This window comes from Toxorhynchites rutilus, chromosome 3, assembly GCF_029784135.1.
Source record: "Toxorhynchites rutilus septentrionalis strain SRP chromosome 3, ASM2978413v1, whole genome shotgun sequence".
Classification (NCBI taxonomy): Eukaryota; Metazoa; Arthropoda; class Insecta; order Diptera; family Culicidae; genus Toxorhynchites; species Toxorhynchites rutilus.
In genome coordinates, this window is record NC_073746.1 from 150,932,392 (window position 1) to 150,957,113 (window position 24,722).

The 24,722-nt window shown below is 40.3% G+C and overlaps 3 non-coding genes across 3 annotated transcripts; all 3 read right to left on the bottom strand.

Annotated features, from left to right (window-relative positions):
• Positions 1-467: 467 nt before the first annotated feature.
• Positions 468-541, bottom strand: Trnat-agu (transfer RNA threonine (anticodon AGU)). Its single transcript has one exon. It is a non-coding gene; the product is annotated as a tRNA-Thr (tRNA).
• A 6,451-nt stretch (positions 542-6,992) lies between these two features.
• On the bottom strand, positions 6,993-7,075 carry Trnal-cag (transfer RNA leucine (anticodon CAG)). Its single transcript has one exon. It is a non-coding gene; the product is annotated as a tRNA-Leu (tRNA).
• A 1,797-nt stretch (positions 7,076-8,872) lies between these two features.
• Trnas-uga (transfer RNA serine (anticodon UGA)) lies at positions 8,873-8,954 on the bottom strand. Its single transcript has one exon. It is a non-coding gene; the product is annotated as a tRNA-Ser (tRNA).
• Positions 8,955-24,722: the final 15,768 nt, after the last annotated feature.

The following is a 24,722-nucleotide window of genomic DNA, read 5'->3' on the forward strand; positions in this document are numbered from 1 at the left end:
TACCGTGGCAATGGGGTCGATTACATTAAAAAAACCACAATCCACCCAATCGCCCTCAATACCACCTAATCGAAAAATATTGGGGAATCGTCAAGCGGAAATTGAAGAAGGGTTCCAAAGTGACTCGGGATGCTGCAGACATGAAGAGATCGTGGAATAAAATGGCCGTTGAAGTTGACCAACAGAGAGTCCAAACTTTGATGGAGGGTATGAAAGAAAAGTATGAAAATTCATCAAAACTTTAACGGAATAATTTTTTAATGTATTTTTTTATAAATTGTTTGCAATTATATTTTTTTCAAAAGAACAATAGATTATCTTCAATTTGATATATTATTTGTACCTTCAACCAATCCTGAGATACTGCTGGTTTTGTGATTCTAAATGTTTCGAGCAATAGTATACTTCCAACTTGAACAGTTGACATTTACCTTGAGCCAGCAACAGCAAAAAGTTCTTATTATGAAAGGCTCCGGCGAGATTCGAACTCACGATCTCCTGTTTACTAGACAGGCGCTTTAACCAACTAAGCCACGGCGCCTTGATACTCTATTGTCTGTCGTTCAACACTGTTAAGCAATCAATTTTGTTCCTATTAATGAAAACAAATACGATATAAGTTATGACCTCATTCTTCGCCGATTGCCCGAAGTAACCAGACGAAGGAAAGTCGCGTCCAAGTTCCGTTATCGGTTACCGCGTGATTGTTGTATTTTTTTGCCGCTGAAGAGTTCATTTCGCTATCTGGATAGTGAGTGAAGTGCCCTGCCTGCAAGTGGATAGAGGCTTTCATCCTCGGAAAGCCAAGCATTGGTTTTTGTTTTGTCGCTGCTTCGCCGACATTGGAGATTTCGCCGAGTCATCGTGCCAACAGTGACAGTGCGGGTAAGCTTTCACCGACGACTGTGTGTAGTGGTGTCGTATGCACATTCCCACCACCAACGAGCTTTCAGCACGCTCCCGTTCATCTGCACTGGAGTGCGTTCATAGGTGAATAAGATTGAATATAGTGAGAGAAAATATTTATTAATTATAAGTTTTTTTTTTGTTTGTTTTTGTGAATTATTATTATTGTGAAATATTATTTAAAAAAAATACTTTGAATATAAGTGCCAATTTTAAAATGGCAGAGGGTGGGGGACCTTCGGATATGGAGGTCTCTGACTCTAGTTCCCTCCTAAGTGATAAAAAAAGTCACTCAAACGCGTACCAAATACGGAAGATACTTCTTCTGGGGACGAGTCAACTAACCCTACCAAGCCTCCCTCCAAAAAACTAGCAAATCTCCCATCTGCCCTTAACGATCCCACTCTACCTTCAACCTCGTCTTCTCCCTCTGTTCTTCCCGCTCCTTCTCAACCTTCGTCTTCCCACTCTCAATCCCCGTCCTCGCCTTCCCCCCCTGTTATTCCCACTCCCCGTGTAAAGGTCTATCCAGAAGATGCGCCCGGAACTGGTCCCTGGGTTGTTTTCTTCAGGCCTAAGCCAAATGGAAAGGCGTTGAGAGTCATGCAGATCGCGAAAGATCTGGCAAGGTATACCTCCGTTTCGGAAATTTCGAAGGTTAGACCAAACAAATTGCGAGTTGTCGTGAATGATCGAAAAGACGCAAACAAGATTGTTGTCGATCAGCATTTTACAATTGAGTATCGGGTCTACATTCCCTCTCACATAGTCGAAATTGAGGGTGTGATAACCGAAACGGGCTTGACGTGCGAATACATTACGAGTGAAGGTACCGGCCGTTTTAAAAAACTGCCCTCGACGACTGTTAAGATCTTGGGTTGCCGCCAGCTCGGAACAGTCTCCCATGAAGGAGAAGAAAAGAAATTTACGCCGTCCAACTCGTTTCGAGTCACCTTCGCTGGTTCAGCTCTCCCTGACTACGTGATGGTAGATAAATTGAGGTTAGCCGTGCGACTTTTTATTTCAAAGCCAATGACTTGTCTAAAGTGCAAGTCAGTTGGTCACACGGCTGCTTATTGTGCCAATAAAGAACGATGTGCCACTTGCGGAGAACAACATGAGGGGAAATCCTGCAGTGCGACTGAGCATAAGTGTCCATATTGCGGGGGATCCCCACACGTGCTCTCAGCTTGTGAAACATACAAGGCTCGCTGGGAGAAACAGAAGCGCTCTTTGAGGGAACGCTCTAAACGCACTTTCGCAGAAATTTTGAAGGGCGCTTCTCCACTGGCTCAAGAACAACAACCAATCAATACACACAATGTCTTCGCTACGTTGCCAGTTGACGAAATGGAAGCGGATACAGCTAACGGGGGCACGCCGTTTATTTCTCAAGGGAATCCCCGGCGCAAAAATGTGACCACTCCCAAAGTTCAAGGACAAGTCCCTCCGGTTATACCCCCTGTTAGCTTGCCCAAAAAATCGAGTGCAGCGGATAAGCAAAATCAGGTCCCTCCTGGCCTCCGTGGTAATAGTTCACCTTCGAACGACCCAGCACTCGAGGGGACATCAAAAACCCCAACTGTCCCTGTTTTTCCGTCAAGTTCAACTTCCCAATCGGGATTTATAAAGTTGTCTGACCTTGTGGATCAAATCTTCACGTGTTTTAATGTTTCCGACTCCATCAGAACCATTGTCACCGCAATGCTTCCAGTACTAAAGACAATTTTGCAGCAATTGATGCAAACATGGCCCCTCCTTGCAATGATTATCTCTCTTGATGTCTAATTTAAATAGAGAGGTCGGAGATATCACTGTTTTACAGTGGAATTGTCGTAGTCTTATCCCTAAATTGGATACATTCAAATTTCTAATTCATAAACTCAATTGTGATGTTTTTGCTCTATCCGAAACCTGGCTCTCTTCTCAAAATGATCTCTCTTTCCACGATTTTAATATAATACGCTTGGACCGCGATGACAGATACGGAGGGGTACTATTGGGGATCAATAAGTGTCACTCATTTTTTAGAATTGACCTTCCACCTATTGGAGGGATCGAAGCTGTTGCTTGTCATGCAAACATCAGAGGCAAAGACCTCTGTATAGTCAGCTTGTATTGGCCTCCGAGAGCTGCGGTTAGCCGCAAGCAACTTGTTGACATGTGCTCACTCCTTCCTGAGCCACGATTGATCTTGGGAGACTTCAACTCTCACGGAACTGCCTGGGGGGAACAGTACGACGACAATCGTTCATCGTTGATATATGACCTTTGTAACAGCTTCAATATGACCGTTTTGAACACTGGGGAAACAACACGTGTACCTAAACCTCCTGCTAAACCAAGTGCTCTTGACCTCTCGCTTTGCTCGAATTCACTATCGTTAGATTGCAAGTGGAATGTAATCCAGGATCCCAACGGTAGTGACCACTTGCCAATCAAAATTTCTATCACCAATGGGTTGAATTCTTCTGAATCAATAAACATGGCATACGACCTCACAAGACACATTGACTGGAAAAAATATGCGGACGCGATTGCTCTAGCCATCAATTCCAGAGATGGTTTGCCTCCATTGGAGGAGTATAACTTCATTTCTCGTTTGATCTATGACAGCGCGGTTCGCGCTCAAACGAAACCCATCCCAGGTTCCACTATTCGTCGAAGGCCTCCCAATCCATGGTGGGATGGCCAGTGTTCCAAGCTTTATGGAGATAAATCGAATGCATTTAAAGCTTTTCGGAAACGTGGAACCATTGAGAATTTTCAAACGTATTTGGACCTTGAAAATCAATTTAAAAACTTGATCAAAGGGAAAAAACGTGCTTATTGGCGAAATTTCGTGGGAGGTTTATCACGAGAAACGTCAATGAAAAAATTATGGAAAGTGGCTCGAAACATGAGAAATCGCTCTTCATCCAATGAAAGCGAGGAATATTCACATCGATGGATTTTTAATTTTGCACGAAAGGTTTGTCCCGATTCCGCTCCAGTGCAAAGAATTATTCGAGATATACCACAAGATAGGTGCGATCTTGATTCCGAGTTTTCGATGGTAGAATTCTCTCTTGCTCTCCTTTCATGTAACAATTCTGCTCCGGGATCGGATAGAATTAAGTTCAACTTGCTGAAAAATCTCCCTGATGTGGCGAAACATCGCTTGTTGAACTTATTCAATCGGTTTCTGGAGCATAATATTGTTCCAGATGATTGGAGACAAGTACGAGTTATAGCTATTCAAAAACCCGGAAAACCCGCGTCCGACTTCAATTCGTACCGCCCAATAGCAATGCTGTCTTGTATACGGAAATTGTTGGAGAAAATGATCTTGTTTCGCCTTGATCGATGGGTTGAAACGAATGGCCTACTCTCAGATACACAATATGGGTTCCGCAGGGGCAAGGGGACGAATGATTGTCTTGCGTTGCTTTCTTCAGAAATTCAAATGGCTTACGCCGAAAAAAAACAAATGGCTTCAGTATTCTTGGACATAAAGGGGGCTTTCGATTCTGTTTCAATAGAGGTTTTGTCGGACAAATTACACTCTCGGGGTCTGCCGCCTCTATTGAATAATATGTTATATAACTTGCTTTGTGAGAAACATTTGAACTTTTCTCACGGAGATTCGGCAGTAAGTCGGGTCTCTTACATGGGCCTCCCCCAGGGCTCATGTTTAAGCCCCCTTTTGTACAACTTCTATGTAAGAGACATCGACAATTGCCTTACACAAAATTGCAGCCTAAGACAACTTGCAGATGATGGAGTGGTCTCTGTCGTAGGATCAAACGAATCCGACCTGCAAGAATCCTTACAAGATACTTTGAACAATTTTTTAACCGGGGCCATTGGGCTAGGGATCGAATTCTCCACGGAGAAAACAGAGATGGTGGTTTTCTAGGAAGCATAAACCAGCAAAACCAAAGCTTCAACTTTTGGGTAAACCGATCACTCATGCTATGTCATTCAAGTATCTTGGGGTCTGGTTCGACTCCAAATGTACTTGGGGGGCCCATATTAGGTATCTGAGTAAAAAATGTCAACAAAGAATAAACTTTCTCCGTACAATTACCGGCACCTGGTGGGGAGCCCATCCCGAAGATCTTATAATGTTGTATCGAACAACTATTCTCTCAGTGATGGAGTATGGCAGTTTCTGTTTTCAATCAGCTGCCAAAACACACCTCATTAAACTCGAGCGAATTCAGTATCGTTGTCTCCGTATCGCGTTGGGATGTATGCCCTCAACGCATACCATGAGTCTCGAGGTTTTGGCAGGCCTACTCCCACTAAAAGATCGCTTCAATTTATTATCTCTTCGGTTCCTCATCCGGTGTAAGGTTATGAACCCATTGGTGATCGGAAATTTTGAGCAGCTGATCGAGCTAAATTTTCATTCTGGATTCATGAGCTCATATCATGAATTCGTCTCCATGCAGGTTAATCCTTCTTCGTATATTCCCAACCGTGTTTGTTTTCCTGACTACATCAATTCCTCTGTGCATTTTGATCTGTCCATGAAGCAGGATATCCATGGAACATCAGACTATCTTCGATCGAGGATCGTTCCAACGATCTTCGATGCAAAGTATGGGGATATCAATTGTGATAATATGTACTTTACTGATGGGTCCTCTATGAATGAGTCCACAGGATTTGGAGTGTTCAACGAATTTTTTAGCACCTCACACAGTCTTCAGAATCCTTGTGTATATTGCTGAATTGGCAGCGATACACTGGGCGCTGGACAGCGTCGCCTCACGACCTGTTGAACACTATTACATTGTAACGGATAGTCTTAGCTCTGTCGAAGCTATCCGTTCAGTGAGGCCGGAAAAGCACTCGCCGTACTTCCTTGAGAGAATACGGGAAATTTTGAGTGCTTTATCCAGACGCTGTTATGTCATTACCTTTGTCTGGGTCCCTTCACATTGCTCAATTCCGGGTAATGAGAGGGCTGACTCATTAGCAAAGGTAGGTGGAATTGAAGGCGATATTTATCAGCGTCAAATCGCCTTCAATGAATTTTATTCTTTAGTCCGCAAAAATACCATAGTTAACTGGCAACGCAAATGGAACGAAGATGAATTGGGCCGGTGGCTCCACTCGATTATCCCTAAGGTTAGCCTCAAACCATGGTTCAAAAGTCTGGACTTGAATCGGGACTTTATTCGCACCTTCTCCCGACTCATGTCCAATCACTGTTCGTTAGATGCGCTACTCTTTCGTATTAATCTTGCCGACAACAATCTTTGTGTTTGTGGCCAAGGTTACCACGACATCGAGCACGTTGTTTGGTCGTGCGAGCTGTATCTTGTCGCCAGATCGAATTTAGAAGACACCCTTCGGGCCCGAGGAAGGCAGCCCATGGTGCCGGTGAGAGACGTGTTGGCTCGGTTAGACCTTGATTACATGTCCCAAATATATGTATTCCTTAAAGCTATCGATCTTCGTGTGTGATTGTCCTTATACCCTTAGTTTTTCCTTTTCCTTTTCCTTTGTGAGAGATCGGATCCCTTCTTAAGAATAAGATGAAATGTAAATACATATTAGATATAAGATAGGTTTAAGAATTGAGTGTGATGAGTGTGATTGAGAGTGTGATTGAGAGTGTGAGTGTGATCATTGTCAATATATCCTCATATCCCCTCCTTTTCCTGAAGAAAATATGTCACCCTTCTAAACTCGAGTCGACCGCGAGTAATCGGTTTCCTATATTATTAACATTAGAATTAAGGAAAAATGTTTATATACTAGTAACAATACAGTAAGGAGTTCGGCTCCTTTAAACCTATGTAACTGAGCCTGTAAAAATAAACGATTTAAATAAAAATAAAAAATAAAAAAGTTATGACCTCAAGCTTCACACTCAGCCCGAAACAGCAAAGATGCATTACTTAGCACTAATAAACATTTATTGGTGTAAACAGCTTTAACAATTACTCGTTCGAAAAACATTACTCGTAAATTTCAGAATATGTGACAGGCGTGTTTTTAATTTAATGACAAAAAATTTAAGCGTATTGTTCGTATACGAAAAACTTAATTTTCGCAAGAATTAAGTTACAAAAAAAACTGTACAAAAACGTTGTCAGAAGTGGGATTCGAACCCACGCCTTCTGAGAAGATTACGACCTGAACGTAGCGCCTTAGACCGCTCGGCCATCCTGACTGATGGTCAAAAAAATAATAAAAAAAATAATAATGGTTCAAATAGTACTAAGTAATGGGAAATCATCTAGTTACGTAGTTGATCAACTATATTCAGGTTGCAGTTGTGATCAAATTCTCAATTTAGAGCCTGGTCAATTTTGAACATCGAGTTTCAATCGACGGACAAAAATATAATTATACAGGTCGGACTCCATCATATACAGACTCGATTATATACAAACTCGATTATATGTGATTCGTGTAACCTTTCAACGTTAAAATGTAATTTAAGTGGCTATTACATGTACAGTGGGGTAAAAATCGTTTTGCTTGAATTTTCACCAAGAATGGTTTATATCGAAATTGCAGCCAAATTAAGAAAGATAGAAGCTGTATGTCAAAAAACAAATTGTAGGTCGATTAAAGAGCTTCAATTTAATTCATAACAACGATACCTCATAGCCATATCCCTAACCTGACCCGTCCCACAAAAATGTTGCCCTTCTAACCTCGAGTAAACCGCGAGTATTCGGTCGAATCCTACTAAACATAGCAATTAGTTGAAACTTTGTATAAACAAACCTTGAATTAGCGGCTCCGCTAAGCTTATGCGATTGAGCCTTACAAATAAATGAATTGGAAAAAAAAAATAATTCATAGAAACAATCTAGTTTAATATAAATTTTTACGATGAAATTAATAATAACACATTAAAAATTATTAACTTTTAATTTTTTCACTTCCAATATGTTATTAAAATGAACTAATTTAGATGTTCCACTACTATATCCTGTACTAAATTTTCTCATCTTTCAAATGAAAGCAATAGAATTGTATTCCGTAGTGTAATTTATAATGTAGAGCCAGTTTGAGGCACAAAGTCCGAAAAAAAAGTTCAATAATTGTCATTGTTGAAATTCGAACATATGCGTAGAAGGATTTTTTTCATCAAATTTTATCGTCTATCCTGAGAGAATTTTGATATTTTTTTTTCATTTGGAAAGGTGTTTTCTGACTTTAAGGGGATGAATCAAAAATTAAATTTGTCTTTTAAAATCAAAAAAACAAAAAATACATGCAAAAAAAACCAATAAATAAAAAAAAAATTTCGACTCTTATATATGCAGGATTCGATTATATACAGTGAAAAGAAATCAAAAACTGTATAGAATCGGGTTAAAACTTGTCTACACCCAAAATGGATTTCTAGCTCATGTTTTGTCATCCCGATTTACTACATAAAATAAGCGTAAAAATAAAAGAAAATGTCATGACTCTCAAATACTGGTAAGCATTTGCATAATATATATGGTACGGCAATATAAGATTAATACGAGCGAGCGAAATAAGAGACACGTTTCAAATAAGCACGCATTACTTTGCCACACATGTACACGGCCCAGACCAAGATGGATGTAGATCTCCTGGAAAGTGTTTTTTTAAGAGTAAAATTAGAAAACACTTTCCAACTTCAATTTGTAATGAGATGCAATATTATCACATTTCTGCGCAACAGCATCATTAGTCGTTTGGTTTTGTTTTTGTGCAATCCCAAAAAAGATGAAAAAATAGAAAGAGATGTCTGCTTCCATACATATAAACATTTAGAGCGTTGGGGGACAGATGACATGATTTACTCATTTGACGCTACAAGGCATGAAAAGACATGATTTCTGCGGAAAATGAAATGCTTTCTAGCATCTCTAGTTTAGGTGTACAAGCAAAGTTCGATCCTCCTTTTTTCTTGATTCATCCGCGAGGGCCCTGTAAGAAACTCAGCCGAATTGCACTGGGCGACGAACGTGTTAAAAAAATTCGCTGTAGACAGGATTCGAACCTGTGCGGGTAAAACCCAATGGATTTCAAGTCCACCTCCTTAACCGCTCGGACACCACAGCACCCCGTGAACAACAGTAAACATTTTTGTGATATGTTTTGTTTTTTAAACGTAGGATTATTTTAAATATAGAGGTATGGGGTGTAAAACGAATATCTTAAAAAATTGAACATGTAACGAAAATAATGACAATTTCTCGATAGATGTCATCAATTGATTTGAAATGTTTCTACGCATCTATTATTATAAATAAATCTTTTTTTCCGAAACAAATCCGTGAACTACTGAAAAATGTCGAGCATTATCCAATCAAATGTTTCGCATGCTGGTTGGCCCATTGGCGGGAGCACGTTATGGTTCCCTAACAGAACCATCGGAAACAGTCCCACTAGAGACCGGTACATTGATTATATTGAGTCTCCGTTTTTTTCACTGTATATAATCAAATCAAAAAAGTTTTTTTTTAATTTGTTTTTATGCATATATTTTTCGTTTTTTGAATATAAAAGAAGAATTTTGGTATTGATTCATCACTTAAAAGTCAGAACCTGTGTCCGGAACTGGCGAGGGAGTCTTCCAACTTGCTACCTCAGGCAAGTACGACTACAGTACCGTTTTTCGATCCCTGATACTGGTCTCATTGACAGTGCCGCTCATTTCAACGATGGGGTAGATATCGTACCGAACCCTGATGTCTCCTTGGATTCCGCTGCACCAATCTTCAAACCTGCATCGTCACCATCACCACTGATCGATTCTGGCGAATTAACAGTTTATTACCAGAATGTTCGGGGAATGCGCACAAAAATTGACGACGTTTTTTTGGCGGTTTCATCCTGCCATTATGACATAATTGTGCTCACGGAAACTTGGCTCGACGATAAAATATTTTCATCGCAACTTTTCCGAGACCTTTACACAGTTCATAGAACTGATCGCAACCATGTTAACAGTCGCAAATCACACGGTGGTGGAGTGTTGATTGCCACTTCCAATAATCTCAATGGTCGCATCGATCCCACACCTGTAAATGATACACTAGAACAGATTTGGGTTAAGGTGAAACTGCAACACTGCCTTATTAGTGTCGGTGCTATTTATCTCCCACCTGACCGCAAAAATGATTTTGTAAGCATTAGAAATCATATTGAATCAATTAAAGCGATATATTCCCGCCTTGGAGATACCGATCTTGCCATTTTGCTTGGTGACTACAACCAGTCGGGACTTGTCTGGAACACTTCAACCAACGATCGCCCTTCCGTTGATGGCTTACTATCTACCATTTCTGTTGCTTGTGCTTCGCTACTAGACGGCTTCAGCTTACATGGATTGTCTCAAATCAATTATATTACTAATCGAAATGAACGAATTTTGGATTTTGCTCTGGTGAATGAAACTACGCTCTCTCGATGTCATCTCGAAGAAGCTGCAGAACCGCTTTCCGCTCTTGACGCCGACCATCCTGCTTTGGAGGTAACGATTAGTCTCTCACAGTCCATCGTACTTATAAGCCTGGACTTGACTTTCACCGAGCCAATTCTGAAGGATTACTAGAAGCCCTACGCCAAACTGATTGGCATTTCTTAGAATCCGCAGATGACATACACGTTGCAGTTGACTGCTTTACAAGTTTGCTTAAAGGTTACATGGTTGATTTTATCCCATTGCGTAGACCATCCCCCAAGCCACCCTGGGGAAACGCACACCTGAGACGTTTGAAACAACTGAGATCAAAGGCACTTCGAGACTATTGCCAGTCCCGCTGTGTATTCACCAAGCAATGTTTCGCACGGACTAGTAACAGTTATCGAACGTTCAACCGCTATTTATACAAACGCTACTGCATAAGAACTCAAGAAGATTTACGTAGACATCCCCGAAATTTTTGGAAATTCGTGAATTCAAAACGGAAGGATAACAATGGACTACCCGCGTCAATGATTCGACTTTGTCGGGATGCCGTATTATAGACGCTTGTAGAGATACACCTAGAGATGTGTGTCATCTGAGAAACCTCGCGGTCTCACCGGACCAAGTGAAATTCGCCATAAACAAATCGAAGTGTTCAATGTCTAGTCCCGATGGCATTCCCTCCTTCATCCTTAAAAAATGTGGCGAGGAGTTGATTCGTCCACTCACTGCACTCTTCAATCTCTCATTAAGACAACGTTGCTTTCCCACCTGTTGGAAGACGTCAATCATGTTTCCTGTGTTCAAAAAAGGTGATCGACAGAACATCGAAAACTACAGAGGCATAACTTCGCTTTGTGCGTGTTCCAAAGTTTTCGAAATTTTATTGAACGACTTGCTTTTTGACTCTTGCAAGAACTACATTTCCACCGATCAACATGGATTCTACCCCAAAAGATCGACTACCACGAACCTGGCTCAGTTCGCCTCGTTTTGCATAAGCAAAACGATGCTGGTGCTCAAGTCGACACCGTCTACACAGACTTGAAATCAGCATTTGATAGAGTTGACCACGGAATACTACTGGAACGATTAGGACGAATCGGTGTCTCAGCGGATCTTGTCAGCTGGTTCGAATCATACCTAACGAATCGTATGCTCACCGTTAACATTGGATCGGAAAGATCAGAACAATTTTCGAACCTGTCAGGCGTGCCACAAGGGAGCAATCTGGGCCCCTTGCTATTCTCAATTTTCATTAACGAGCTTTCTATCGTACTACCTCCTGGCTGCCGATTGTTCTACGCTGATGACGTCAAAATTTACATGGTCATCCGATGCTTTGAGGACTGCCACGCTCTACAACAGCTGCTGGATCATTTCACCGAATGGTGTACACGGAACATGCTAACGCTAAGCATTCACAAATGTAATGTTATAACGTATCACCCCAAGCTCAATCCGATAACATTTGATTATTCAATTGACGGGCAGTCTCTCGATCGTGTTCCTAAAGTTCGTGATCTTGGCGTCATCCTAGACTCATCATTTACCTTCAGATTGCACTACAACGACATGATTTCTTGAGCCAACCGGCAGCTGGGATTTATGTTTAAAATATCCCGAGAATTTAATGACCCGCTTTGCCTCCGATCTCTATACTGCACTTTGGTGAGATCGATTTTGGAATCTAACTCTCAAGTATGGTGCCCATATCAATCAACGTGGACTGCTAGGATCGAATCAATCCAACGGAAATTTGTCAGACATGCCCTTCGTCGTCTTCCGTGGCGGGATCCTATGAACCTTCCCCGATACGAAGATCGATGCAGATTACTGGGATTGCAGACATTACAGCAGAGAAGGAGCATTGCTCAAGCTATGTTTATCGCAAAAATTTTAAACGGTGAAATTGACGCACCTGAATTGCTAGGGCAACTCAACATTTACGCTCCTGAACGATTGCTTCGCCAACGGAATTTTCTGTTGCTTGAGCCCCGGAACACTCTATACGGACTACATGACCCAGTGCGCTCCATGTCCGCTAGCTTCAATGAATTATTCGTCTATTTTGATTTTGTCTCTACTGCGTCTGCATTTAACCACCGACTCCAGGAACTGAATAGATACCACTGACAACGAGGACTGCCATGGACAAGGGCTCAGTTTCCACTCAGTTATTTTGTTTTTTTTATGACTTGACTACAGTTGATGCTCACTGTTATTTTTTTTTTTACTTTAAGTGGCTTATATGTTGTATTCAAAATGTACTGTTTGTTTATATATATTGTTTGTAAGTCATGTAAAAGATGTGGGGTTTTTATGCCTTCCCTTGTCTGGCTTTTCCCCATCACATATTTAATATTTCATTAAGACAGTAAAAAGTCAGATGAATAAAGAAATAAAGAAATAAAGAAGAACACACTTTTCTCACATTAAAAAAAAATCCAGAATCTCTCAGGAGGTGGTAATCGATCATAAACAAAAAAAAGTGCCAGATGTATGCACATGAAACAGTATTTTAACCCAGGACTACGGTTAACAGGGAAGTACACTGAATTTTTTTGCTCGACTTATACGTGCGCGCAAAACAAGATCGCGTAATTTCGAGCGAATCGCGTAAACAAAAATTGCGTTATTTCGAGAGAATCACGCAAAAAAAAAGATTGCTCCATCACCGACGCGCGCTCGTCACAACCATACTCGCATACGCTCTCGCGTAAAATAAAATCACACAAAAAAATCGCGTAAAAAATTAATCCAGTGTATAGGTTGTAGAATGAAAATCAGCATGTATTAAATAATAAAAGATTTCCAACGCTACATGCTCGTTTACTTTCTGCTAGATCGACAATGTGTTTGCATCAGTCAACTGGAACTATTTCTGCGCATATTCACTACCCATTTCACAATAATGAATTGATTGAATGAAGCAATTTTCGAATCCAATTGAATTTACTATATTTACTATATTTGTAAATAATTTGAACAAATGCCAAAAATGCCCCTGACTTACATGTGCTTGCAATGCCGATTTCCCCAGGTCCATGTTTTTTTTATTAATTCGTTTATTTTTACGGACTCAGTCACATAAGTTTTAAAGAGCCGAATTCTTAATTATATTTTTATAACTAAACATATACAATTTTCTTAAAACTAAGGTTAGCAAGGTGGAAATCCGATTACTCGCGGTCTACTCGAGTTTAGAAGGGTGACATATTTTTCAGGAAAAGAATAGGATATAAAGATTCTAACAATGTTGATGATCACACTCAATTCTTAAATCTATTCGTATATCTATAGTGTATTTACATTTCTACTTAATCTACTGTTTGTAGCAATGGGACTAAGGTCCGTGTTAGAGAAACACATTTATTTGAGAACGAAAGTTCCCCCTACTTGCATGTATTGGCAATGCCGATTTCCTCAGACGCCTTGGTTTTGAAGTCTGTGTTAGGGAACACATTTCGTTGAGAACAAAAGTTGCTTCAACTTGCTAGTATTCGCAATGCCGATTTTCTCAGACATTTTGCTTTTGAATTCTGTGTTAGTGATCAGATTTCGGTAGGAACAAACATTCCCCCAACCTTCATGTATTTGCAATGCCGATTTCCATAGGCTGCTTGGTTTTGAAGTCTGTGTTGGGAAAACCATAAATCGGGCCAATCATTTTTTGACGTAGAACTACGTCTTTCAGGAAGGGTGCCAAATCAGAAAACAGGTGACGTTTCTATGAAATAAAGTTAACGTTAATATTAGGCTGTCAAAAAAGTCCTGCGGTATTTCCGCGAGGTGTCGTTGTAAGCGCGTAGTTCTAGTTGTATTCATTGTATCGAGTCATACTATAGCTTGTTGGAAAGGTATTTTTGCGCGCTATAATATAGTCCTTGACAGTGTTTTGTTTGGTTAAGTCGTTCGTGAGTTATAGTGTCGTAAATATGGAGCAAAATAAAGAGAAAATCCGACATATTTTACAGTACTACTATGACAAAGGCAAAAATGCATCTCAAGCTGCCAATAAAATTTGTGCAGTTTATGGACCCGATACAGTTTGCATTTCCACCGCACAACGATGGTTTCAACGTTTTCGTTCTGGTGTAGAGGTCGTCGAAGATGCGCCACGCTCCGGAAGGCCTGTCGACGAAGATTGCGATAAAATCGCTGAATTAGCCGAGAAAGACCGGCATAGTAGCAGCCGTAGCATCGGCCAAGAGCTGGGGATAAGTCATCAAACTGTTATTAACCATTTGAAGAAGCTTGGATTCACAAAGAAGCTCGATGTATGGGTGTCACACACGTTGACGCAAAAAAACATCTTTGACCGTATCGACGCATGTGAATCGCTGCTGAATCGCAACAAAATCGACCCGTTTCTGAAGCGGATGGTGACTGGCGATGAAAAGTGGGTCACTTACGACAACGTGAAGCGCAAAACGGTCGTGGTCGAAGCCCGCTGAAGCGGCTCAGACGGTGGCCAAGCCCTCATTAACGGCCAGAAAGGTTCTGCTGCGTGTTTGGTGGGATTGTCAAGGAATAATCTATTATGAGCTGCTTCCCTATGGCCAAACGCTCAATTCGGACCTGTACTGCCAACAACTGGGCCGCTTGAAGGTAGCACTCATGAAGAAGAGGTCATCTTTGATAAACAGAGGCCGCATTGTCTTCCATCAGGACAACGCCAGGCCACACACTTCTTTGGTGACGCGCCAGAAGCTCCGGGAGCTCGGATGGGAGGTTCTTTTGCATCCGCCGTGTAGTCCCGACCTTGCACCAAGTGACTACCACCTGTTTTTGTCCATAACGAACGAGCTAGGTAGTCAGACGAGGCCTGTGAAAATTGGCTATCCGAGTTTTTTGCCAATAAGGAAGCGAGCTTCTATAACAGGGGTATTATGAAGTTGGCATCTCGTTGGGAACAAGTCATCGAACAAAATGGCGCATATTTGACTTAAAACAGATGATTGTAACTAATTTTATGAACGAATGAAAATTCAAAAAAAATACCGCAGAACTTTTTTGACAGCCCAATAACTATTTTCACTGTGAACGGATTCTCATGATTTGCACACCAATCGAATCGGAAATTCTCTAAGATTTGTTTCATATACTATACATTACGATTCGCTAATCTCTAAACGTTTAAATTCATGAAAACTGGAAGAATTTGTAAAATACAATGATCGTTTGGCAATTCTTCCGTTCATATATTTTGGTAATCCTAGGCATCATATCAAACGTAATAGAACAGTCATCAAATTTGCTTGTAACGAAGAACATAATCTATCACAATGCATGAATTGATCTTACATGGCAACTGTTCAAACTTATTACTCACAAAGCAAATATGTTGAATTCAATTGAATTCGAAAACTGCTTCATTCAATCGATAATTTATTCAATACAATACAAATGTTCACTAAGACAACGGTAGTCCCACGTCAACCCTGCCGTTATATCATAGATATAACCCATCTATTTTTTCCACAAGGGCCCTTCGCAGGGCTAGAGCGGCTACTGCAGCTACTTGGCGGTGAGCAGCTACTGGGCCGGTGAACTCGCTTGACAGTTAGTTGACTCGCCTTGTCCGTTCACACAGTGTGATCTGTTGACCAGAAACTAGATACTACAGCATTGGCTTACCAGGGATGCCAGATGATTTTTCAAATGTCCATCAAATAGTCAGAAACAGCAATCAGGTCCGAATTTGACAGATGATTGATCCGAAATCGACTTCTCTATAGGCAGTATTCGTCTCAGGTTTTCAGTTGCATTTATCATTACACAATTTTATTGCCAAATACACGCTGACCGTGTATAAAAATACTTTGTGCTGAATTTCCTCGAACTGAAGGTACTATCCGAAAAACAGAAAGGCAAAAGGATTTGGGCCAGCAATTGGATGCAAGGAAAAGGAGCAACAAATACAAAATTGAAGGAACTCTACGACGATGATGATCTAGAGTACAGAACAGTGTTAATAAAAACACCTGAATGAGTGGAAAGGTGTCGTGCACAAATTACGTAACGCGAGTAGGAGAGGGAGGGGGGGTAACCGTGATCGTTACGTAACAAAATTCCATTTTTATTCCTAAATAAATTCACGCACCTCTATATGCTTGAGCAGCTAGCTTCGATTTTGGGACCGAATGAGGTGTGTTTCCTGAGCCAAGATGATAAAGCACGTGTTTTAATGGGCTTAACAGCAGCCAGTAAGAATAAAGATTTTTTAGACTTTTTTTAAACCAAGAATCTGTAGATACAATATATATATATATATATATATACACAATTTTCTGCATTACTCGAGAATTAATCAAGCAAATGGAACCAAATTAGGCGTTTGGAGGTTTTAGGATGCAATAAATGTTTCTATGGTGGTTAGACACTCGAACCCCCTCTCTAAAGGGGGGCTGCCATACAAACAAAACACAAATTTCTACATCGTTCGAGAATTAATCAAGCGAATGAAACCAAATTAGACATATTGAGGTTTCAGGATGCAATAAATGTTTCTATGATGGTTAGACTCTACACCCCCCTCTCTAAGAGAGAGGGGGGCTGCCATACAAACGAAACACAAATTTCTGCATAACTCGAAAACTAATGAAGCAAATTGAGCCACATTTGGCATGTAAAGGTTTTACGGGGTACGAAATGTTTCTATGGAACTTGCTGATAGTTAGAAAACGTGAATGTTTGAAGGTATTGATAACAAAAAACAAATTTTGGGCGGGACGAAGTTTGCCGGGCCAGCTAGTAATAAATAAATTACATCATTTTTTTTGTTACTAAAGCACAGAGAATGTAAATTCCAAAAGTGCACTCATACTGTCGAGAAAATTAATTTCCTTTGAAAGTTTTTTTTTCAAATGAATTGAAAAGCCACAGCTCAAGGCGAAAAGAAGAGAATCAATCAGTTGTAAAATGTGAAAATGTAGTAATAGAAGCTACTGAACTGGACGCAAACAAAACAATAGCTTTTAGGACCATCGGCTGAACCATCAAATGGTTGAGCGATTCAAGATTAGATAAAAAATTGAAATGTAAATAAAAACATACCCGATTAATTTGAAAAATTCGAAGATGAACCAAAACACAAGTAAGAAAAGCAGTTGTCAAAAATTAACTGAACATTCAAAACAGCCTTACATGAGTGACATGAGTACCAACATAATACCACAAAAAAATCTAGCATCGAATATACGTAATCCGCGTAAATTCGGAAGTCGCGATACTTTTCGAACAGACCTCGTATAGTAACTTTATGTAATCGCATTTTTAGCGTCACTCAATTTGTGCACGGCACTAAACACTGTTGGATTTCATTGGTCTAAAAATACAACGCCAAGATACACTCATGAGGGATGCTATACCTGCAAGAGTGAAATTATCAATGGCATTGATGTGCCTTTCTTCTGGAATATCCTTCAGATTGTTGTCGATATGTTTTAGAATCTCGGAAGCATTCATTGCTAAGATAATTCCGGAAGTATGTGATGCTATAAATGACAGTCTAAAATTTTTTTTAAAATTTCATTTATTTCGCCTTACCAGCAGCTTCGTGTACCAATCTGTGAAATGAAAATGATAGTAGATTTGCAGGTGGAAGAAAAACGCATCAAAAATTTAAAATAATGAATGAAAATGTATTTTTTTGAATCGTATATGTAATTTTTTCTTAGAACAATACCTTTTTAGGCCAGTTGTGAGTGAATTTTGAATGAAAATTGTGCCTGATAATGATTCTACACTAGAGATTCTCAAGAAAACTATCTCAAAAAGAAAGTGTGCCCAGCCAGCGAGCAAAACAAAATAACAACGATTTCGTTTAGAAACTATGAGCGTTTTGTTTGTTTTTCAAATGATTTCAAAGTCTATAAATATCTTCGCATATTTTCAAATATTTTAAAAATAGAGACATTTCTTTACATTTGACATCCCTGATTCGAACGCTAAATTCTGTTCTTGACGTTACGAGGGATGCGAGCGCGAGTAAATTCAAAAAAAATTTAAATTAGCTCACACGCCGGATCACACATGACACTAACTGGCATGATGTGTTCACACGATGTGAGTAGCTGCATTGATGGAATTCCGCCTTAAGAGTAAAAAGAAAGCATAAACGTGAATACTTTTCGGTCGTGGACCGTGTATTTGGTAAAGTATGTGGAAAGGGTTAATACGAGCTTATTTGCAATGTATCTGTTGTTTCGCTTTCTCATATTGCTCTTATACACTGCGTTTCACAACTATAGAACCACCTGAGTTTCCATAGATATGTAAGAAGTCGGTTGAATTGAAGTATATAGTGTAGGATAGAGCAACTATTTTCATTTTAAAGACTGTCCATCTGAACATTATTGTGTTCAGGCGCGAAACATTAAAAAAACTAAAATTCCAGTGTTTCATAACTATAGAACCAGATGGGAAACTCTCACTCCTTTACAATATTAAAGTCAATTTCACATGAATTACAATAAGTTTCTAGTTCATAGATCATCTTTAGTTCTCAATCAGTTCAAATAACCCAATCGGGATGGTTTTGACCAAGTTGCGACATGTTGTAGTGTGTATCTCGTTCTCGGCAGAGGATACTGCTCGTTTAAGCTCTTCAAATCACTCATACTGCTTGTAAACTGCATCTACTATTCGTCCGATCTCTTCTCAAAGGTTCCTGACAGGGTTTTGATTTGGTAAACAAGCTAACTAGTCAGAATCTGAAGCCCCTATTGATTAAACCATGCCATGACCTTTCAGATATTATTAATTGATGCCAAATTACCCAATTATCACATTGTTTTTGATGCAAAAACAGCAGTAAATGATTCTAGAGTACTTCGTTGCACTTCTGACTGCTCATTCTTGTTGATGATAAGCTATCTAAACCAGGCCTTTTTAAAAAAAAATCTCCCCAAACCATAAAAATCCCATTTCAAAGCTGCGAGTCCAAAAACTAATGTGGGAGCTAATCCCAAGGGTTTCACTATTTCAGGAGATCTTCTCTGATTAAAAGAAATTCAACTTGAATAGAATTTCTTCGTACTGGAAAGATTTGCGGAAAGGGTCATTTAATTTTTCAACTCGTAACTTTGCAGTCGACAGTTTGTTGGTTTGTGGGAAATATTTTCAAAAATTCCTGGCTCAGATAGCTTACCATCAACACGAATGAACAGTCAGAAGTGCAACGAAGTGTTTCAGAATCATTTTGCAAAACCAATGGACGGAAGGTTGATGAGCCGTGTTGCAGGAAAAGTTTGAGAACTGTTTATAAAAATAATGAATAAAAATTCATCATGTTAATCTGAAGATATTTTTAAACAATTTGATTAAAAAAAAAAGGTTTAATATCCAATCCATCGAAGCTTCATAAGAGCTACAGATGTGATATATGTTTGAACAAAATCAAATCTACTACATATGGCCACTAAAAATCTGACAAATAACGCAATCTTATCCTTTCGATACCAGTTGTTCGACGAGTACCCGAAAACGCGAGAGATGAAGGAAAGAGGGCGTACGTTGTGTTGCGTTTTGGTGCTCATTAAACATGACGCCCTGCCGCCTGGGGTTCGGTATAAGCCAAGACTAAGTTAGCTCATATTAACAGCCTCTCTACGGATTTCCAGGTCCGAGAGGTTGATGAATTCGCACAGCGTTGGGATGGAGATGCTGTGTGTGTGTATTCGCGTCTCTCTTTCTCTCGTCTCGTTCCATCAATATTTAAAGGGGAGACACCATGTGTAGCAGCACAGCATGCCTGCTGAATGGTTACGTGATGTGAACTTTACGTCATATCGGATCGGGCAATGCACGCGAATAGGAGCAAAAAAGTGCATCAAATGATAACTGAATTAATTTAGCAAATAAGTTCGACTTTGAATAAATTGTGTGCTGGTTTATGTAAGAAAGGGATTTTTAGCGTGTGGAATGATCCGAGGGCAAAAAATACCATATTTGATACTTAGAGGATATTGTGTTATGTGAAATTTGTTTGAATGAGTTAGTAGGCCATCGATGCGAATACACAAAATGAATGTTCTCGATTGATAATTATAAAGGTATGTCTGCACCCAAAACTTACTGTTTCAAATAAATAATCGAATGCAAATGCGCAAATGCAACATTTGCTCGTACAAAACGTGGTTAAAACTCCTGTCAGCTTAAACAAAAACTCATCACAATTAGAGAATCAATTTAGTCTGCACAATCTTTCACTGCTTCACTCGCCCGACGTTGCTTGATCTCATGATGTCTCAGGAATTTAATTTATTGCCAGTTTGTTCAGTAATCAAATTATTAGCGAATTTCTCATCGAAAATAAAGAGCAATTACAGTAAACCGAGCTTTCCATCGCTTTCGAGATTTACCAAAAAAGCAGTATGCAACGTGCTGTTATGTCCAACTTCACCGTCACCGCCCATTTTTGGGTGATAAAAATACCGATTTTCTCCCTGCCAAGCACAGCCTCAGTCTCAGCATAAGACTGCTATTCCGTCGAATACAATCTCCAGCTCACGTATCATAATTTGCTGTCCGTTGGATCAGAGGTAAAAGCAATCGCGCTGCTGCCGTACAAGTTGGGTCTAATCAAATGCTGTGACAGGGATACAATGGGTCGTAGCTGAATCACGGTACTGAACCGGGGCTCGCGACGAGGAGGAATTTGAAGTACAATCACACATCAATAGTCGTTGATAATGATGTTCGAAGGGTCCCAGCAAACTTTGAGTTGTCCTATCCTCGCACTCTCACTGCAGCTTCCGCTAATTCATCCTGACCCAGAAATACCTCGAACGGTGTGGATTTGGCTTTTCATTTTGAAACTATCGTTGTCTTGGAAGCAGATATACTACCAACTCGGGTGATAACACCAAGCGACGAAGGTATGCGTGTCTACTCACACGTTTGTAGACACCATGCCGGGAGAAAAAAAAAAGCACGAGCACCGTATGTAAATCGCTGTTGAGTCTATGCAAACATATTTCTTCTCACTTTCGAGCGATGAATGTTGATGTTTTCCAGTCAAGAGGCGAATATGCAAACACAATTCGATGAGACTGGGATGCATCTCAAGCGAGTTAGCGTGGAGCTTCTCGCTGTCCTGTGATTTAAGACCACATCGAGTTGAAGCATATCAGCACGAGAGCAGTTATCGGGAACAGTTGGTTTCTAGACCCGAAAGAAGAATAATGAGCTATCACCTTGGTTGTATTTATTGCTGGTATTGCTTTTTACTTAATCTATAAACACAGATGAATGATAAATTCTTTTCTATTTTAATTTAAATATTCTATTCGACGTGTGGCTTCCATGTTGTACTGGTTGGCATCGAAATCGAAAAAACTGGATCTGGAAACTGGGTTCGATTCAACAATTCTGTTTATATAGGGTTGGGGAGAAAGAAATGTCGTATTTCTGATCGAAATTTGACGCTTTATTTAACATACTTAAAATTATCCAATTTAAGTAAAATATGCGCCGTTTTGTTCACAAACTTGTTGTGATTTAGAAGGCAACTTCATTATCCCGCCCTTATAAAACCCCCCTCCTTATTTGCAAAAAAACTCAGACAGCCAGTTTTCGCAAGCCTCTTTTGAGGCCAACTTAGTATCATCAAGAGTGTTTGGCATGGACCGGAAGAAATGATAATCACTTGGAGCAAGGTCCGGACTATACGGTGGGTGCAATAGGACATCCCATCCGAGCTCCCGTAGCTTCTGGCGGGTCATCAAAGATGTATGAGGCCGAGCGTTGTCCTGGTGGAAAACAACACCATTCCTTTTGATCATTTCTGGCCGCTTCTGGACAATCGCCTGCTTCAAACGGTCAAGCTGTTCACAGTAGAGAACCGAGTTGAGGGTCTGGCCATACTTGAGCAGCTTATAGTGGATGATTCCCTTCCAATCCAACCAAACACACAGCAAAACCATCCTGGCCGTCAATCCGAGCTTGGCGATGGCGCTTCGACCACGACTTTTTTCGCTTTAGGTTGTCGTACGTGATCTACTTTTCATCACCAGTCACCATCTTCTTCAAAAATGGGTCGAGTTCGTTCCGTTTCGGCAATGCATCGCAGGCGTTGATTCGATCTAAAAGATTTTTTTGTGACAACTCGTGTGGCACCCATACATCCAGCTTTTTTTGGAATCCAATCTTCTGCAAACGGTTTTATGGTCTATACCCAGTTTCTAGCCAATCGAGCGAATGCTCACATGCCCGTCTACTTGGATGATTTCAACGATTTTATCGGTTTCCACGATGATCGGCCTACCAGTACGGGGTGTATCTTCGACAGCCACTACACCAGAACGAAATCGATCAAACCAACGCTGTGCTGTGCGAATCGTTACAGTATCGGGTCAGTAAGCTACACGATTTTTTTCAGTCGCCTTCGTTGCGGTTTTACCTCGCAGGTTGTAAAAACGTAAAATATGGCGAATTTCTTGCTTGGTGGAGTCCATCTTTGACGCGCTATAACTTGAGGCTGAAAAGGACAATCACAACACTGTCAAAACGACACTTGTAGTACAGATTGTCGTCTTTAAATAGCCGTATAGTATGACCCCAATGAGGTACATATAGAGGTGAAGCAGTAGGCGAAGTGTATCGGTATTGGCAAGCCGAATATCGTGTGGTAATTATTTGCATTCAATATGGAATGTATATGGAAGAAACAAAACAATGTTGAAAGTACTTACGGTTGCATGATAATTCGAGCCAAAATTATCTGTTGTCATACATTATAACATTATACTTTTGTTATACGTTTTGTGTCATTTTAACTATTCCTGATCTTGTTTTAGAGCACTTCCATGTCAAATCGCACGGAAAACAGGAAATCTCGACGCGACCCTATTCGATTTTCTTGCATTTTGGTACTTATGATGGAAGCTACACAAACTTTCATTATGACCAATTTAAATTCCAATCAGACATCAGAGCTCTGTGTTAGGAATTTTTGAAAGAAAGATCAATAATTTTGAATACGCCCTTTTGAAAAATCTATCGTAATTTAAAGTGATCATAATGTTGAAATGTGCTCCCTTGGCCGAGTGGTTAGCGTCATAACTAACATGCCGGGTGTTCGGGTTCGATTCCCGTTCTGGTCGGGGGAATTTTGACGTAGGACTACGTCTTTCATTTCTATACCGGGGTGTAAAATCAAAGTTTCGAAAACGAAAGCGTTACGCCGGAGACCGAGATTTTGAGCCGTAATAGCTCATGAACAACTGAACGAAATGGTATGATAAACACTTCATTCGAAAGATAAAATGTCTACGCGTTATATACTTGTTACTTTTTGATCCAAAAACTTGTTTCAATAGTCTTAAAATTGCTTTCAAAACAGGCTATTGAAATCACCAATCGGTATATAAGCGAGCGGCGCTCGGAAATCCACTCAGTTCTAATTGAACAGCGATTGGAGCATGTTGTCGCTGTTGCGGTGAAGCTCTTTATTTATCATGAAAGCGCGGATGAACGGTGTCACCAAGAGCCTGTTTGTGCGACCTAGGCCAGAAGGAAATCTATCAGGAGGAGAGTGATGCCACAAACGGTTCCCTGGGAAGACATCGCTACACACACATACACGCGCAGCTATTAACAGGTGGTTATCGAGTTGGCATTAACCACTGGTGGGCTTCCAGTATCGAGGAAAATGTGGAAATATCTAATCGTTACTGAAAATAATCTGCCAGTTCCTTTGGGAATTTTCAAAATATATTCATGTTAAAGAGTTTATTTGAATGTTTTCTTTCCATGTAACACTGTGACCAAATACATTTGGTTTTGTGGTTTTTCAATCAATCGCAATTAACAGGATAGCTTCAGACGATTATTCTTCCCCATCAGTAGGATATTTCCGTATCCAATATTGTATGCGCCCGCAATCGATTATTGCTCATTCGCCGAAAGTTCCGAGCTCAGAGAGTTCATTCCGTATCCAATTGCTTAGTCCCGATGAAACGAGTCCTCACGGTGCGAGAGTAGAGTAAGAAATGAACGAAAGAAAGGGAAGTGTCATTTTATAAAACATAAAAGTATCGAATGTAAACCCCACCCTCTTTATTATATAAGCTTACTGTATACTTACGAATATAATAAGGGTGGGGTTTAGATTCTATACTTTTATGGTTTATAAAATGACGCTTCCTTTGCTTTCGTTCATTTCTTACTCTACTCTCGCACCATGAGGACTCGAACTCGTTAGTCTTTCGCAGACAGCTCGTTAGTCTTTCGGTGGTAAGGCACACGAAAGCAGCTCGGATAAGCGCACCAGCCGCAGGATAGGTGAGGAAGCCACATCGCTATCGACCGGGAACTTTGCGTGAAATTCATCGCTATCGGAAGTCGACCGAATTGCTGATCCGCAAGCTACCTTTGCAGCATTTGGTTCGTGAAATTGCTCATGACTTCA